The 18,191-nt window shown below is 40.7% G+C and overlaps 1 protein-coding gene across 10 annotated transcripts in view; it reads right to left on the reverse strand.

The window, feature by feature from the left end:
• Window positions 1-18,191, reverse strand: part of RHOBTB1 (Rho related BTB domain containing 1) — a 50,472-nt gene that overhangs the window by 26,775 nt on the left and 5,506 nt on the right. The window contains exons 3-4 of one of the 10 annotated variants that reach the window (XM_090144839.1): window positions 15,907-15,992; window positions 8,986-9,099 (exon numbers count right to left, since the gene is read on the reverse strand). The exons of 6 other annotated variants lie outside the window; for them this stretch is intronic. The gene's annotated coding sequence lies outside the window, so the exon portion shown is untranslated. Of the gene's footprint in view, window positions 1-6,828; window positions 6,997-8,985; window positions 9,100-15,906; window positions 15,993-18,191 lie in introns of those variants that run through there. 3 more of the 10 variants (XM_090144840.1, XM_090144842.1, XM_031589957.2) reach the window with 3 other exon arrangements.

The following is an 18,191-nucleotide window of genomic DNA, read 5'->3' on the forward strand; positions in this document are numbered from 1 at the left end:
TGTTTAGTAGTTTTCAAAAGGAGAATAGAAAACAGAAAAACAGGAAAGGACTCCTGAAGAGGCTAAGAGAAATAAGCCTGGCCAGATATTTAGACACCTCAAACAAAAACTGACAGTAACAGTGTAAACAATTTCCAAATTGTGTGAATTAAATGCTTGTAAACGTGGCTAGAATCTTTTGGGGTACAGGAATGGTCATAGACAGAAATATGTACAAGACCTTAAAGATCCAGCCACGGTCAGTTTGGTGTGTTGTGTTTTTAAGATATCCTCTAGGTTAGGCTTATGTTAAACCTATTATATAACTATACTAATTAAAAATGCTAAACATGTATTTTCAAAACTTAAATACATCTAAAATGAGCTTCGAAAGGCTGGTAACATCTGAGAAAACCAACTGGAGCTAAAACAAAACTGGTTAGGCAAGAGCAATCCAGCTTACATGCAGCTTAAGAAAAAACAGCATAACATTCCAGGACCAATGAAACACTAGTCAAAACCGACCCACAACCTGAAGTACTTTAGTTTACCAACAAAAGAAAACAGGAGAAAGTAAGAGGAAAGTTACTGGAAGTGTGACCGGTCTCAGAGAGGTCACTGGCAAAAAAGACACAGAAAAACTGAAAGATCAGCAAATGAGGAGCACTGAGAAACCTACAGGGGGAACCATCAGATGAAATACAGCTGTTCCAATACAGAAAGCAGTGAAAGATTTCCCTCCTTAATCTAGTTCTAAAGAAAGATGAGAAGATGGATGGAAATGAAAAAGGATACCCACAAGCATAACATAGGTTCACTAAAACCTCTCAGGATGTTTCTGTTTTTACATTGTCACCTGTGATTATTTGTGTATCATGGGAGACAGAGGCAGCCAAAAATCAGCAGATGTGAGCAGACTCAGAATCTGAGATAAAACCATTTAATTAGTTAACTTCATTAGCAGGAAAGAACTATTCTAAATAAAGCTGATTTATTTCCAAAAAAGTGTAAGGTTACTGTGCTGGACCATGTCTTGCAGACTGTTACAGACACTGATTGCTTTCTCTGTTGCTTCACTCAAATTGCTGAAAGGTGCTTGCTTTTTTTGTTTAATTTCTCTCACTGTTGAGCCAGTTGTTTTTATCCCTAAAATACAATAGTGGTTATTATGGAAAACAGGTCCTTCTGGCTAGTTAGCCTCAGTAAAGAAATACTGTTTTCTAGGGAAGTTTTCCAAAAGATCTATAGATGGAGCCTGTCTATAGTATGGTAGTTGATCAACTGTTGTACTGGGACACAACAGACACACATCAGCCCCTCTCTCTCTCCTCTCTAAGCATAAATTTAAAGCATACTTATGTACAAAATCTAACCAGGCCTTAATCATGAACCTGTCTTGATTTACAAATATAGTTTAATATATTTAAAACTATAACTGCACTTTTCTCTGCTGGAAAGAAAGTGGATGATGATCCAAATCCAATAGCAAGTTCCCTGTATGTTCCCTGCCATCCCTATAAAATCCTATGTGGAATCAGGAATGCACCCATATGGATCCCACTACCTATGCAGCTAACTGCCCACTATGAAATATCTAGATGTTTTATATGATCACTTAACTCATACAAAACATAGACAAGATTGGAAGAACAGCTGCTAATCGTCAGCTGTTTTCAGCAAAACATCACAGATAAATCACCAAAACTATCTGCAGTAATCAGTGATTATAGAGTGACTCTGCAGATGTTTACTTCTTATCTCAGTGCTTAAGCACGTCCAATAAGACTGAGACATCATCTGAAAACAAGCAAGCATGTTACTTAGCTCTCACATTAAGAGCAAACCCTTAAGCTGAAGGCTCAGAGTGACAGCATGTCAGGACCTTGACTATTCTGTAAAGTTTTTAAGTTATTCCATGGGAAAAATAAAAATCAGTAATTCCAACCCAGCTCGAGTGAACTAACCAAATGTGCAAAACAGAAAGGCCTTTACACAGACATGTGGCCAATCAAAACTACATCCTCACAATTACTACAGGAATCTAATGGGAAGAGACACTGAAATCCACACCACATAATATAGATAGCTTGAGTGGAAATTATTTGAAAAACTCAGGCCAGCAGGAGGTGGTAAATCCATCAACATCAAACAGCTCTGTTTGGGGAAAGAGTAGTGGACAAAAAGGATGGTTTGTGGTTAGGTTCAATTTAATAAGGAGGTTAGGGTCTGGTCAAGTATATTAGGAAAATAAATCACAATATGGTACAAAGTACAAGATACCCTGTACCAGCTGCTGAAAGGTTATCACAAAACATCCTTAACAAGGTATAAATATTAGGACTGTTACTAAATTGCAGGTGGACCAAAGAAGCAACTGCTAAAGCAAACACAAGAAAACCCTGTACCACTTCAGCATCAGGGAAGCAAATGGTGACAAAGGGTAACAAGATTCGAGGTGAAATCAGATAACTAGGTCACCAGGGGACATTATTCTCATCCAGGATGATGAAGCATTGCCCTGTTCCATTATTTGAAAGTCTGTCAACTTACCCTGAAGGTGAACTAGGAAAAGACTGAAAAAGAACAAACTGATGTGGGAGTAAGAAATTCAGGGCTGAATGCAGATTACGGCCCTTTATCAAACCCTTTTGTGGTTACTTTTGTGACAGCACAACATCTTTCAAGCACTTCCTTGGATAACTTAAAAATAGTGATATTCTTGAGACTCCCAAAATGTGAAATTCACAAAGGACCTGTCTGTGCGTTACACTCACAGACATTTGGAGACAATATGGAACCAAATGCAAAGCTCAGCATCAGACTTGAACTATGTCAGTCTTCTAACAGGTTCTGGAAGACCTGAAGTGCAAAGTCAACAAGCTGATTAGTCTGAGCAGATTACGTATTACTTTGACCTGTTACATACATTGCAATATCCTCTGTGAAGAGATCATCTCTCTAGAAATTAATCCATACAGCAGGTGAAGGGCGTTTAGCCATTTCAGAAGGCAGATATCTGGGATGAAACTGTGTCGTGCATGAGCATGTAATACTGCTACCTCTCCTTTCACCAAATCTTCCCAAGTCTACCTTGAGAACAGGCCATGACACAGAACAGTGCCTTACTGCTCCTTTTGTTTCTTCCTTTATACCACACAGACATGTGAGGAAGGATGACCACACTGGATACAACCCTGTAAAGAGGGGATAGGTGGTACATTATTGATTTATGGCTCTCATATAGTTTTACAAATGTGTTCTGTCAGGATTCAGAATATAGCTGGCTCCAACTGACTGCTCTTACCCTTTACCAGAGATTACAGCAGCAGATGTAGGGGACTAGGCATTGTGTAACCTCTAGCTTTGCTGTGCATCCTGTGTAATATGGCATAACAACACAAACTGAAGTCAGCTGCAGCTGATGTGACTAAAAGTGTATGAGAACTGAATAACTGAAGAGCAGATAATACCCAATTGGACCAGGTGGTAACCACCACCAAAAAGCTGTTACTCCATAGAGCAGCCACATACAAAATATTGCTGTGCACTAAATCCCTAGACTATTCCTCCTTGTGCAGCAAAAGATTGTGTTTCAGTGGCAGATTAAAGGTGCACCACCACCTTTTTAGTTCAGACAAGAAAACATTTTTTAAGCAAATATCCCAGGCATTGTCACTTACTATGCCTTGGTTTACATCAGGAGCAGCCACAGAGTGCACAAACTGAATTCACTTCAGATTAATCTTAAGTGGAAGATAAGTTACCCACCACTAACGAGTAAATGTTCAGTTCCCACCAGGGAACTGAAGGTAATCTGAAGCAACCCCAGTTGTCCCTGAAACATGTGCTGCATGGACACTGGGTCCTTGGCACCAACATTTTCAGCTGCAGATACCACGCTGACACACCACTTGACCCATTAATACACATGAAGCATCAGATGCCTAGGCTCCTCATCTGATGTTTGGATCAGTATTTGAGGCAAAGCTGCAGCTGAATTACTCAGTGGCTACAATGCTCAAGAGTACCTGGGATAAAACATAAAACTTGGGATTAAAGGGAGAAGCGTCACCGAACAAGCCTGATTCAGCACTACTGGTTTTCATGATAATAAACACCATGAAATCCCTAGTTTTACTCTTATGTAGTTAAGAGCATTAAACTACAGATACTGTATTAAGGTTATTACTGATTTTAACAACTACAAAGACAGGTGCTGACACTGTATGCTCCATTTGGGTTGTTACTCTGACCACTATTCCTAACTGGGAAAAATGAGGAAAAAACAACAAAATAACCAACTCAAAAGAAAGACATTCTCCCAACTTTTGTACTTTTCTGTGGGGAAGCATTTATCCTGTTTTGCTACAACTACAAAGAAAAATATTCTAAAGACGTCGGTGACTTTTTAGCACAGGAAGCTGTCCCAGAAATCACTTCCTGTGATTTTTTCCTTCCAAAAGACACAATCAGGTTCTTGTTCCTCAAACTTTAGGTGACACTTCTCATACATTTTGTTAATCAGTGATTTTTTGGAAAGATTTTTTTTGTGTGTGATTTTATTCACTCTCACATATGATTACTACAAGGAAACTATAACAGGTGCATTAAATCTCTAGATGACTCTCTCTCTCTCTCTCTCTCTGTATACACACACACACACCTAAACACTGACTAGAAAAGTAAATTTTGTCAGATAGGAGACTTTAGATAAATGCCACTTTCAGATCCTGGATCAAGTTCTGAATTTATATCTCAAATGCAAATCCCACGACGCTCACTGAAATGTGATGGGAAGAAGTATATATGAAGTTGACTTGTAACATGTAGTTGCCATACAGAATTTCATTGCTTATTTTTTTGTAAAGAAGACAGAAATTGCTATATTGTATCTTTTATGTCAGACAGGGAGGACAAGAAAGAAAAAGATAGAAAGGTATTAGATGGAAACCAAAGGGAATCCACAGTTTAATTTCACAAACCTACCCCCAGTAAGAAAGGGTGCAACTATCACCACATGTACCCCAGCCCGCACCAATTCCAGCCTGCACACTGTACGACCATCCACTCCCAGCACAAGGTTTTGAGCTTTTTTAGGTAAACTCAATAAATTATCCAAGGGTGCTTTCACACTGACCTGACTGGCTCCAGTCTCAGTGATGCCTTGTGTGAGTGCTGCAACTGCTGTATGCAGCAATGACTGCTCAGCATTACTTTTCCTTCTCTAAAGTGCTCTGCTTGGGAGCGAGTCCAAAGTACATACTCTCTACAGCATTTGTGTACTCTTCTGGCAGAACAGGTGGGAGCGAGGGAAGGACACGTCAAACACCTGTTGCTCCTTTCCTTTCCTAATTCAAGGCTTCTCTGTCCTTTCAGCTCCATCAGCACAGAGCAACATCTGGATGCAGGACTTAAGGATTTTTCCAGTGAAAAAAATCTATTAGCAAAGAGTCAAACACTGGGATTTACTGGTCAAACGATGAGCTCTTCCTCTCGCTGTAATACTCTACAGTATTTGTGAAGCTTGGGAGTTTTAAAAGGTCAGGAGATTTAGAAAGCTGTCCAGAGTTAAAACTGATGTTTATTTCTTCTTGGATAAAAATACTCCTACACATCTGAGCATGTCCCAGATCTTACGCTCTGCAAGTACAATGTCTCTAAGATAAAGAATCCTGTATAAATATTCAGCTCATGAAGTTATTTTTTCTGTGAATGAATACATCACAGACCTGATACATAACATTAGGCATACAAATGCAAAGTGCATAAAAGAGAAACATAATTTAGTGAGGGAAGGCCTTGGAAAATTATTAAAGAGAAATTAAGGTGCTCTGTTTCCATATACTGTGATCCTGAAGTATAGTCTGTATATAGATAGATCCCATTAAGTTGCTACTTACACTAAACAGTCATACAGCAACTCTATGTCTGTAGGTTGTAACAGCAGTGTTTTCCTCCCTACACACTTAATTTTTGCCTAGAAATAGTGCTGGCTTAAGAACTCCCATTGAACACACTGAACAAACTAATTTCCACCCCAGCTTCTCTTGCAGCTCAAGCTGAACATTTGGCTTTGAGTCAGCTGCGTGTCCTGAAATAGTACACAAACTGAGGATGAACAAAGTCATTGAGAATATTCTGGCATCACTTCCTCGCTCACACTGTGACCATATGTAGAGCTTCAAGGGCTTTTTAAAATTGTTATTACCGTTGTTAAACAAGTATATCGACGCCTTTAGTAGCCTGCGTAGTGCTTTGACCAGCAGAAGGCAACCCCGAGCTCTCTCACTAGTCCAGCTCAGTCTGACAGTGATCGGCTTCCTTTCGCCCTAGGCATTGGATGCCACAATATCCACTGAAGGTTGACTTAACAAATCAGTGTCAACTCCCATTTTCCTTTACAGCCCCTTTCCATGGTCCTCAGACGGGTCCAAGCCGACAGACACCTGACAATTTGCCTGCTGCGAACCCCCACTGCAGTCTCCTGCTGTTGTCACAGCAACCCACAACAGACTCCACAGACAAAGCAGGAGAAAAGAAGGGGGAATAAAGAGAGGGAAAGAAATCTTTCCAAACCTTCAGGTTTTTAGTAAATGACACTCAGAAGTGCCAAGCACCAGGAGGTTTCTGCTTCTCATACGCATCATCTATTTTTGTCTTGCACCTCGTGGCCTCGCTGTTAGAGGAAGCGAGAGATCGGCTTCATCAAGGACTCGGCTCTCTCACGTCGGGGGAGGGGAGAGCGCACCTGCGGGGACAGGGACCGCGCGGAGCGCCGCCAGCCGCGGCACCAGCCCGACCCGGCCCCGCTCCCGCAGCCCGATCGCGCCCGGGCGACGCGGGACCTACCCGGGATAGCGGGATGCCCGGCAGCCAGCAGCCGGGACGCGCGCAGCGGGACCGGCCCCCCGGCGGGACATGGGACGGGGGAGCAGCAGCCGCCGCGCCCCTTGCCGCCGCTCCTTAGAGCGGGGGGGCGAGGCCGGGCGCCGGCCCGACTCGGCACGGAGGCAGCATGCCGCCGGCGGTGCTGCGCCCGCCCGGCCCGGGGCGCTGACACGGACGCTCGGGCGGCGGTGGCGGCGGCGGTGAGAGCCGCGCGCTGTGACGTCTGCGGCCCCGCGGTCTATTTATAGCGCGGCGATTGGATTTCATTCATGAAACCGGGGCCGCGCGTAAAGGGGCGGCGGCAGTGATGTGAGCCGCTCCTGCGCCAGCGCCCGGCGTGCCAGCAGCCAGCAGCCAGCTGTGCGCCGCGCCCTGCCCCTCCCTGCCCCGCCGCTGCGGAGCTCCGCACGCACCTACAGCCCCAGCGAAAGGAAGGGATGCGCACACACGTACGCACAGGCACTCCGCGAACACCGCGAACACCGCGCACCGCGGTGCAAAGGTCTTGAAGGCCGCACTGGACGGTCCCCTAAATGAGACGCGCATGCCTTGTGCAGGCGTTATAAATGACTTCTGCCCTTTGTCATTAGTATTTGAAACAGATGCAAAATTAAACCATAAAACCCCTTTCTCTGAGCTGACACTTCTGCCCTGGGAGTTTTCTATCTGGTAAAAATGGCCCAAGCCCTGTACCTGGGAAAAGAGTTCAATTCCAGAGCAGGCTGCCTGCCACAAACACTGCTCACAGACTCTTTACCTCTTGATGTCAATAAAGCGCAATTAACTCTTCAGCACAGGCAAGGGAACAGGCACAAGGGCTGTGGCTGAGGGAACTCTTCTGATGCAGCTGTGACTCAAAAAGAAATTTTTCTCTTACAGCAGGCCGGACTCACAGCTCACAGTCTGCCAGCAATAACACAGTCATGTTTTGGAAAACATGTTATAATGTTGTTTAAAGAGCACCTCCTCCAAACAACAGTGAACGGTACCAAGAACACACTAACGATATCCAACTGCATTTTACTTACAGTCAACCATTTTAAAAATGCCCAGAAGCCAAACTCACATTAGCCAGGTCAGACTGCAACTCTTTTCAGTTGAGCACAGCTATGTCAAGAAAAATTACAGTTTGCACTTCACCAGAGGCAATTAAGTACAGGAGAACAATTCCTGTCATTGCAAATATTAAGCATGACTTTTTTTCCTTTTTCTTTTTTTTTCTTTTCTTTTCTTTTTTTTAAGTTTCATGCTCTGCATACAGAAAGGACATTGAGGTGCTGGAGCAGATCCAAAGAAGGGCAATAAGGCTTGTGAAGGTCTTGGAGAATATGGCCTACGAGGAGAGACTGAAGGATCTGGGGCTGTTCAGTCTGAGAAGAGGAGGAGGCTGGGGGGAGACCTTATTGCTCTCTTCCAATATCTGAAAGGTGCTTACAGAGTGAGCAGAGTTGGTCTCTTCTCATTGGTTACAGGTGACAGGATGAGTGGAAATGGCCTCAAGTTGCACCAGGGTAAGTTTAGGTTGGGTATCAGGAAACACTTCTTTACAGAAGGGGTTATTAGGCACTGGAATAGGCTCCCCAGGGAAGTGGTTGAGCCACTATTCCTGGATGTGCTTAAAAACTATTTGGATGTGGTGCTCAGGGACATGATTTAGCAGAGGGCTGTTAGAGTTAGGGTAGTATGGTTGGATTGTGGTTGGACTCAATGATCTTTAAGGTCTTTTCCAACCTGAGCGATTCTGTGATTCTATGAGCAACTTTTTCTATACTGATGTTCTTTAAAACTTTTCATTCTATGTAATAACAAAAACCGCTGTGTGTTCCCTCATTTCCAGGACACAGCGTTCCAGGAAACAATAAGGCCCAGGTTCATCCCACTTAACTTTGCCTGCTGGGCAAAGCAGGGCGATAAAAAGTGGCTAGGTGATAGAGGGTATTAATCTTGCTCTTTTGGCATGGCAAACCTTAATCCTCTATGGTCACTTTTGTTTTACAGTCCAAACACTTATTGAAGACAAACCACAAAGTTATAATCCATGTCCTTATTAAAGACACCTGCTGTACCCCTACTGCAGAGAGAACCTCGTTGTGGTTCTAACAGGTAAGTTAGCGTTACCTGGGAGAAAACTGCTGCAAAGCAACCAGACTTGTTCTGATAATGACTCAAGAAGCATCCAGACTGCAATAAAAATAACATTATCTCCACTTGCAAGCGTCACACAGAGCTGTCCTACAGGCATAAAGGAAGAGGGAGAAAGCGTTAGTTTTAGTGCACAACAGTAAAAATAACAGAATCCAGCAATGATGGAGATAAGTTAGGTGGTTAAAAAGGGGTAAGAAGAAATAGGGCTTTGCTTCTGATGGGCTCAAAGAAAGGTCTGAAGTTTCCCCTTTCTTTTTTTACTCTCATCAAAGGGTATCCAAAGCCTGAAGGCTTCTGCAGCTGTGGAAATAGCTGCAAGCTACTAAGGAGTTTCCACTTTAATGTCCATCTAAAGCAACTTTTGCCATTCAGTACCTTCCCTCCCAAGTGTATGACTTCTTATAGAATTCAGATTGCATCTTCTCCAATGAAGTATAAAATAAAAACCCAGGACATGTCTTACAATCCTAATCATCAGTATTTACATTTTTTGAAGCATTTAAATGAACCGTGGAGTACTGACCATAAACTTGAGTGATGTACCTTCAGAAGTGGCTGGAATGCATCTCTAATAGAGAGCACAGCAACTGGCAGTTTCTAGGCTTTGATACAAGAAAGGATAGTAATAAACTCTAAGTGTTCCCCCTGAGTTAGCATAAGCATTAAAAATGTACGAGTGTTAAAGCTTTACTCAATTAGATGTGTAAGCGTTCCAGGTAGCCAGCTTGGATTTTTCTTTTTTGACTGTTTTCAGGGGATGGAGGGAGAAGGAAATAAACTCCATCTCTACAAACGATCCCAAAGGATGTGGCACTGGACCATGACTAGCATTTAACTAGAGTCTGGACTGCCAAGTCCATGCAGCTCTCCAAAACGTGATTATGTGCTGCCAAGTGTGTCCCATCACTGCATCTCCATTATGTGCTGTTAACACCAGCACAAAACTTAGAGAATAACTGCATAAAAAAAGAAAGAAGAAAAAACTGCATTCACACCCATAGAGAATTCTACTTAGAACTATTTTAGCTTTACTAAATCACAAAATATATTTGGAAGTGAAAATGTAAGGGTACATTCCTGTATGTTCCAACATAGTATGCATTACTCTGGGGCTAAATTGACCTTTTGTTTGTTGAGAATGTATTTCTCAAATGATTAAAAGCATCATGAGAGAACATTAGCTGTGCATAAACCATAACTGATGTTAGAAACAACTTTTCTGCTCCTGGCTCTGGTAATTTGGTTTATCTCCAGGGGCTCCTCCAAAATGTATTGTTAGGAGAACTCCTTAGAGAACTTTCTACCAACTCAGAACTGCTCGTCAAGGTTTTCAGCCAGAACAACTGAAATTACTTCTCCCATTTTTGGCAGTAACATCCAAGCACAACGACAGTTTCCTGAAACAAGTTACACAAACTTACAAGCAGTCAGCATAAACAGCTACAGGACTTGATTCTGCTCCCAGGTAACCATGATAAGACAAGAGGGAATGGCCTTGTGTTGTACCAGAGGAGGCTCAAGACAGATATTAAGAAAAATTTATTCTCTAAAAGAGTGGTCAGGCATTGGCATAGGCTGCTCAGGGAGGTGGTGAAGTCATTATCTCTGAAAATATTTAAGAAAAGGGTAGATGTGGCATTTTGAGACACGGCTTAGTGGGCAGCACTGCTGGTAGGTGGACAGTTGGACTGCAAGATCTTAGAGGTCTTTTCCAACCTGAATGATTCTGTCATTCTAAAGCAGATCTGACATCATACAGGCAGCCTGAGGCAGTGCAAGAATAAAGTCAATAGCATAGGATAAACTGGCGTTCTCCCTCCTTTACCCCTGAATGAAGGGGCTTTTAGTATTAGAAAAGCTCTTAAGAGCATATTGAAATTAAAAAGCTGTTAGCCAAAATAAATATTAATTTTACAATGAATTCAGTAAAACAAAGTAGGTTAAATTATCCCGTATGGATCTGGACTGTACGTTGCATCTTGTAGTCCTACAGGGACAGAAGGGACAATCTTTGAAACCTGCCTTCAGTAATAAAAAAGAACATGAATGAACGATGTACAACCAAATTAAGGAGACATGGTGCATCAATTACAATGGGAGGATGGCAAAGTCTGCATGTGGGATACGTAGTCTCAGCCAACTGGCAGCATGTGAATTAAAATACCAGAATTACCCAGCTCCCATCACTGAAGTCTACACTTCCCTACAATTAGGCTTAGAGGTTTTAATTATGTGGCTATATCAAAATCACTTCTAACTACTTTCGTAATGGATTGGTACATACTCCATTAGATTTTACCCATAAAAAATTCATAAAGAGAAAAATACATTGGAAAAACTACATAAATGCATATTAAAATAAAATTAAAATTGAACTAAAATTCAAGTCATTTCCTGTCTTTTTTTTTTTTTTGTATTAATGGGTTTGCATTCAGAACTATACAATTCCCATGCCAAATGCATACGCATTCACAACTGGCCTTCTTTTCAAAGCTATTACATATTGTTTGCAGTCCTTTAGCAAAGTGATTTTTTTTTATCTAATAAGGACAGAATTTAAGAGTTTGAGATAAGGTGTTTCTACGTAGCGATCTCAACGTCTGTTCTCAGCCAATTGTGGAATAAAGCAAATCAAATAGGTCAGCTGCATCCCTTTTCATAGTACCCACCCAATTCTGCCACAGTTTTCAGAAATGGAGATGTAATGTATGCAATCGTATATTCATTGTATGCATTACAGACACTTGCATTTATTTTTTTTTCCAGTTATTCACTGAATGCTGAACACAGTACACGACCTTTATTCCTTTAGAAGCCTGTCATGCATGAGAATTTATTGAGACATCCTACAAATGAGATATAGCAACAATTGTTTGCTGTGTGAATAGTATTTCTACGCTCTTTTTCCCTAATGGAGAGAGATAAAATGCTTAATATATGCATATATTTTACATAGTCCTTTTGCTGTGGAGCTTTGAGAAGAGTCTACTTGTTTCCCAATAGCCCTTTGTTAGATACCTGAAGGTACTAAGTACATTCCCTCTTAGCCTTCTCTTCTTCTCCAGATAAACATAGCTTTTATAGTCTCCCCCTGTACATCTGGCTTTTCAGGCCCCTACCAACTTTACTTCAGCTGAAGCTTCACAAGTGCCTGAGATGAAGGGAGTAATCACTCCATTAACCTCCTTGCTATGCTCTTCCCAGCACAGCCCAGAATGTGGCTAAGTCTTAACTTCTGGAAGAGCGCTCCGCTGACTCAGGTAGGTGTCAGTTCTGCTGTCAGACTCCCATAAAACCTTGCAAAATTCTATTACTGCCTTTAATACTGCCTAGTTCTTCTGCACAGGCCGCATAGTCTGGTCTTTAAAAGGGGTGGATTCATGTGAGTTGTCCCAGTTTGCAAAGTTAGGCTTATGAAGATAGAATTAAGCAAAATAAAATTTCATCTCAATAGGGACAACAAGAGGAACAGCTGAATGCTTATATAATAGTCTCCCAAGGGAAGAAGTGGAAGAGTTACGGTTTGCTGAATTTACAATCCAGAGAGGACAAGGCAATATTAAGAATTTGTTGCATAGTTCAGTTTATGAAATAGGGAATTATTTTTTTAAAGGTAAAACGTTTGCAACGGCTTGCTTTGGTTACATTCCCTGCTTCTAGATCCTCAGAATTACAACATTAGTAAGAAAGATTTAATCAGCTTATGTACTGTTCCAAAGCAAAACTAAATGGGAAAAAATGACTATTAGGAGGATTTCTTCCAAAGGGAAAGAAAATTAGAAATGGTGGTTACGCTGAGGTATAATAAGACTTTGCCAACTACCCAGAGCATGCCAGCTTTATCAACTGCTTCCAGGATTTACACAATTTCCTGAAGTAAAGGAGACTCTTTGAAATCAATGGTTTGCTCTCTGTGACAGTGCTGGAGCACATAGTAGAAATGCTAACTCACAGCCTGAACCAGTGATGGAGCACCTTGTGGGAAGGCAAAGCCAACCCAAGGGAGCTCAGGTGCATGCAATATGCCTGAGTGGCTGGCCAGAACCCTGGCTCCACCCCTTCCCAGACCTCATTTAAGAGTTGGCAGTGGAAACAAGGGTATCTTGCTGGAGATCCCTACCTACCTGAGGCCTTCTAAAGTTAAGCAGACTCTTTCCATTTTTTTTTCCTGTGGCTGTTGCCTTTGAACAAGTTCTCACTTGCTACAGCATAAGACCTTGCTGTTGTGCTGTTATTGCTGTACTTTCCACCGTGTTACAGGAGCGTTATAAAATATAATGCTTACTAGCAAATCAAATGCTAATGCATCGGTAGAAGTTTAACTAAGACAAGAATTCTCAAATCTTGACAACTTTGTAAGAACTGCCTTTGTTCACAAAGTAGGAACATGTCAGAAACACGTTTTCAGTCCAGAAAAACTCCTTATTGCCACTTCATAGGAAAACATTCACACATACATGAAAGGCTAACCCCAGGAGAAAATCCGCACCTTGAAGAAATTATTTCATGTCTGCACTATGTTATCCATTTATCTCACCTGTAAAGCTAATCTCTGCATAACTGTTACAAGTTCTTGTAACCTTTCTGCCATACAGTCAGATCTTAATGGAACAGCAAGAACTTCTTTGGGGAATGAAATGAGAGTCATAGCAAACAGCCAGCTGGGGGAAATTTTCTGTCTAACCTTCTGGCTGGATGTTGGTTTCAGTCCCTTCTCTACACAGATCAGTTAAAATGTACTTCTGAGTACTCTGTTTTAAACAGTGACTGATATCTGGGAACTAAAATGCTCTCAATGGCAAATGCTGCGTTTGCTTCTCCCTCTTGATCTGGGCTATTGAGCTTTAAAAGCCAGACATAAATAGATCTTCTCTCACACTCTAAAGCATTGTAAATGTACTGCCTTCTGGGGCATGTAAAAGTCACCTAATGTATTAAAAGCCTAGTAGTTTTATAAGTAGAAGGATACAAAATGCAGATCAAATTTTAAAAGCTACAATATTGCTCAAAGACTACCTCTTCTACAGGAACGATATAGAAATAGAAAACTTTGCACCTACATGCAATTGCTGCTCCAAGTTGTTTATACTATAAAGAGATCATGCAGACAAATCTTGAACAAAGATATCTAGTTACAGGAATGGGAAAGTGTAGGTCAGAGGAGAAGAGGAAGACAGTGGAAGTGTATTTTATCTCCTTTTTATTAGTCAAAGACTAGTATATGTCTCTGAATCACTGCCTACATATAACACCAGCATCCAAAGCCATATTGTTTTTTCCAGGCTGGAAAACAAAAGAGCTGGATTAAGTTGTAGAATCAAGGGCAGCTTAATTTCACCACCATTAATCTTTGAAACAGTCTTGTTAAATATGATTTACTTTTGCATCTCTGTGCTATAGGTAGCTATATTTATCCTACTGAAAGCAATGAGTAAAACTTTCCACTTGACCCCTGTGAGGTTCGATTAGGTGGTATCTGTAGAAGATGTTAGTTGCAACATGCAGGTCCTAGAATAAAGACATCAGGTAGCTAAAACAAAACAGTGCTGAATGAAACGCCTATCACTCTACTGTTTTTTCACTACGCTGTTCAAAGAATGTATTGCTTTGGGTTAGTTTTTCTTTTTATTCAAAGATTACAGTAAAATTCTTCATTATTTTGACTAGTGTGATTCTGCACATGGCTTTCATAATTTAAGATCCAAATTCATTGTTACTTTCTCTACATCTTCTGCTTCAGAAACACAGGTTATTTTTAAAGAAAAAACTTTGCCAGAAATGTAAAACCTTTTGTCTCTTACAGCTATGTGAATCAGTTTATTAATTAATTATAATTACCTGATTTAGTTACACTAGGCACAGATTCTGACAAAGACTGCATTTCTGCAAAACAAACTTAAATTCAATGGACAAGCCTGGATTATGTCAACACAAGGTTTACACAAACAGCACTCCACTGTTTTCGTGGTTTACTTCAATAAACTTAAACAAATCTTATTGCTGCAGTTTTTGCTTCCCTAATGAGTCAAGGCCTTACATCACACGCAGAAAGTTCACTGGGGTTGCTCTGGGCTGACAATTTTATCTCCCTTTGAAACATTTTATATAAAATCTAAGAAAATAGCACAGCTGAAGAATAACAGTAACTCCAGGATTTGCAGAGAAATGCACTGAGGAGATCTGCTTTTATAGTTTGAGGAAAAAGCCTCAGAAGCAGGAAATGATGGTTTGCATGATTCACTACATGCTGTCTAAGGGGTTTTTCCCAAACTGTTTTCACCAGGAATCCTTATCAGAATTCTTTCTTCTTTACTGACTAAATGCCAGCAGCTGTGAAAACACATCCTTGTTATACATAGTTGCAATTTTTACAGAGTGTGTGGAATACACAACCTCCAGGAGCTGTCAATCATCCTCACACACTTGAAAAATGGGTTAAGGAAAAGAAGAATTCAGAGGATTCAAGTTACTACATATACTGTGTGATTGCAACATATGACGTAAAGGCCATCATTTTCCAATTATGCATATGCAAACAGATAACTACTGTATTACAGATAACTACTGTATTTAAATATGCCAGTATCAGAATTTAATACTGCACAAATAAAAACTGACCACAATAGCCAGCATTAATTTTAAATTTAATCCAGCATGTGGGTAGTTCTAATGAAGTCCAAAGTGCTTCACTGCCTTGAAATTTCTTGGGAGTTATGTTAACGAGATATCTTGAACTCTATAATAGATATATTTTTCTTTTTAAGTAAGGTAGCAAGGCAGGTGGATATTTATTTTTAAAGAACATTTTATACTATTTTCTGAGTTAGGATGAGTTCTTCTGAGCAAGGGTGTAAGAGAAGAATTACGGAGTTATAATCTTATGTGTGCCCATACCTGCTGGCTGAAGTGCTACAGCAGAGTGCAGTTCATAGCATTTCAGAAGCTGCAAGTGAGTGCCTCCCCCAGCTTGTCTCCAAAATCTTTAGTCAGGAAAGAGTATGAGTTAACTTTAGAACAGTATCTGTTACAGGAGATGACAATGTTAAATTCTAATGATGGAGAAATGTTTATTACGCTAATACTTATTCTTCATGCAAGGTTTCTAGCTGAAATTCAAAACAACAGTAAAAAATATATTACTACTAAGACAAATGTTGCCAGTTACTTAATTAAGGAATTACCAGTGGGAAGCTCTGTCACAAACACATAAGGAAAGGAGGATTAAAAGAATCAGATTCAAACCTGAAGAAATTCTAACAGAACCAGTTGCATGGCCCCAAGTAAAGCCTGTCCCATAGTTTCCCTTAAAAGAGTGGAAATTATCTGTAGAAATATTCCTCCTCATTTAGCAACCAAGAATCCACAGGTAAGTTTAAGCAAGTATGAATAGTGAAAAACACGCATCTGAAAGAAAGCCACAGTTATGAAGCATTAAGCAATAGCTGTAAATGATGAACTAAAGCATGCACACAGTCACAATACACATCTGTCTCAGGTCTAAATGGTACTATTGCTCAGAACAATTACTGCAACATTTGCCCGTTTATAAGCCCAGCTCCACATCATCACTGATAAAGCAGTGAAAACAAGTAACTAAAACCCTAGTACCATTTTCATGCTCAGTATGTTTTTATTGCTGGTAACCCTCATCTTGAGACTGCAACTGCCTTTGCTTCTGAGAGTGGGAGACACAGGTACTTCCAATTGGCAACTGGATGTTCTGGGGTAACAAAGTTATTTATAAACATGTCTCACAACTTGGTTTTCTTTTGCTGGGTACCTTGTTTAAGTGCCCTGGATTAATGGACATTTCAGTACTGCAGCATTTATTTCTTGGTTTCTCACCCAGAAATAACAGACGGTTTTTCCTGGTTCTGCATAGGTGCGATGAGAACCAGTCGTTCCTCTTAGTGAAAGCACAGAAGCCAGAAATGTGCATAGTACAGGATCTCACAGTCTGATAAATACTACTAGAGAATGTAAATTCAATTCTCAGGACTAAAAGCTACAAACACAGCAACACTGCCCCTTCCCTCTACACACCAGTCAAAACCATGCAGCAGTTCCCTCATGCTCATGTTCTCTAGTCACAAGCATTTGCCAGTTTGGGAAGAACTAGTGCAAGTAATTTTAGGATTTAAAATTACTTCATCTACATTTGGTTCTACAGCATGTTACTGTTTCATACACACATACACCTCTCTGTTGGTTTTGCATAGTCCAGAGCCTGGTTTTTATCAACCTGAATTGGCACCTAAATTAAATTGCTGGAGTCCGCATTCTTGTGCACAGTAACACATACACACCATTTTGTTTTACTGACTGGAAAAAGTTATCTCTGGGACAGCAGTAGCTTCTCAAACCAGAGAGCTGAATTTACTACTAGTGCTCTCCTAATTCCTCAAGAAGCCCACAAGCAAATAAGTTGTGACTGGGATATTAAGGAGGAAATAATTCTGCACATACATGTCTTCCATAGATGTAGCTTTTTTCTGTATCACGTATGAGATGTAAGCCAATTTCTGTACACACTTACAAACTAAATTCTCTTCAAGAACTGGGAAGTGCAACTTGCTCCACACTCATACCCAGTATCAGTACTAGAGTTCCTGGATGTGCCACTTTGCACTAATGCATACATCCATGATGCTGAAATCTCTCTTATTGTGTATTAAATAATTAATAGCATCACAACTTTTAGTCACATACTATTATACACTGGCTTTCAGGAACTGCACTACCTATGATTCTATTCTTGTTCACAAAATGTTTGCTATTGATGGTGTTCTGGAGAGGGCTCATCAAATTACTAATGCAACTATTAAAGCTATCAAATTACCAATTTTGAGGGATCAATTCAAAGCACATTAAGATAAGCAGAAATCCAAAGTAAACAAGGATGTATCTCTTCCCTTCAGTGACTCTCTTAACAGGTTTAGAATGCTGAACTCTCATCTTCCTGATGATATTAACCCCTTGTTTGGATGACCCTCGCTGGCCAATGCACTTAAGTAGCTATTTTGGGGCTCACTAACTGTTCTGTTTTGTAGTTTGGAATTGCAGGGGTGGATGGAGCGGGTGTGGGAGGGGAAGATGAGGAAGAGCACTGGGTTTGTGTTTATTTTGAGAGACCGGGGGAGAGACGGCTTCCTGATAATATGCTTATTTTTGTTCACATT

Source organism: Phasianus colchicus, chromosome 8 (genome assembly GCF_987193195.1).
Source record: "Phasianus colchicus chromosome 8, bPhaCol1.hap1.1, whole genome shotgun sequence".
In the NCBI taxonomy this organism is placed as follows: Eukaryota; Metazoa; Chordata; class Aves; order Galliformes; family Phasianidae; genus Phasianus; species Phasianus colchicus.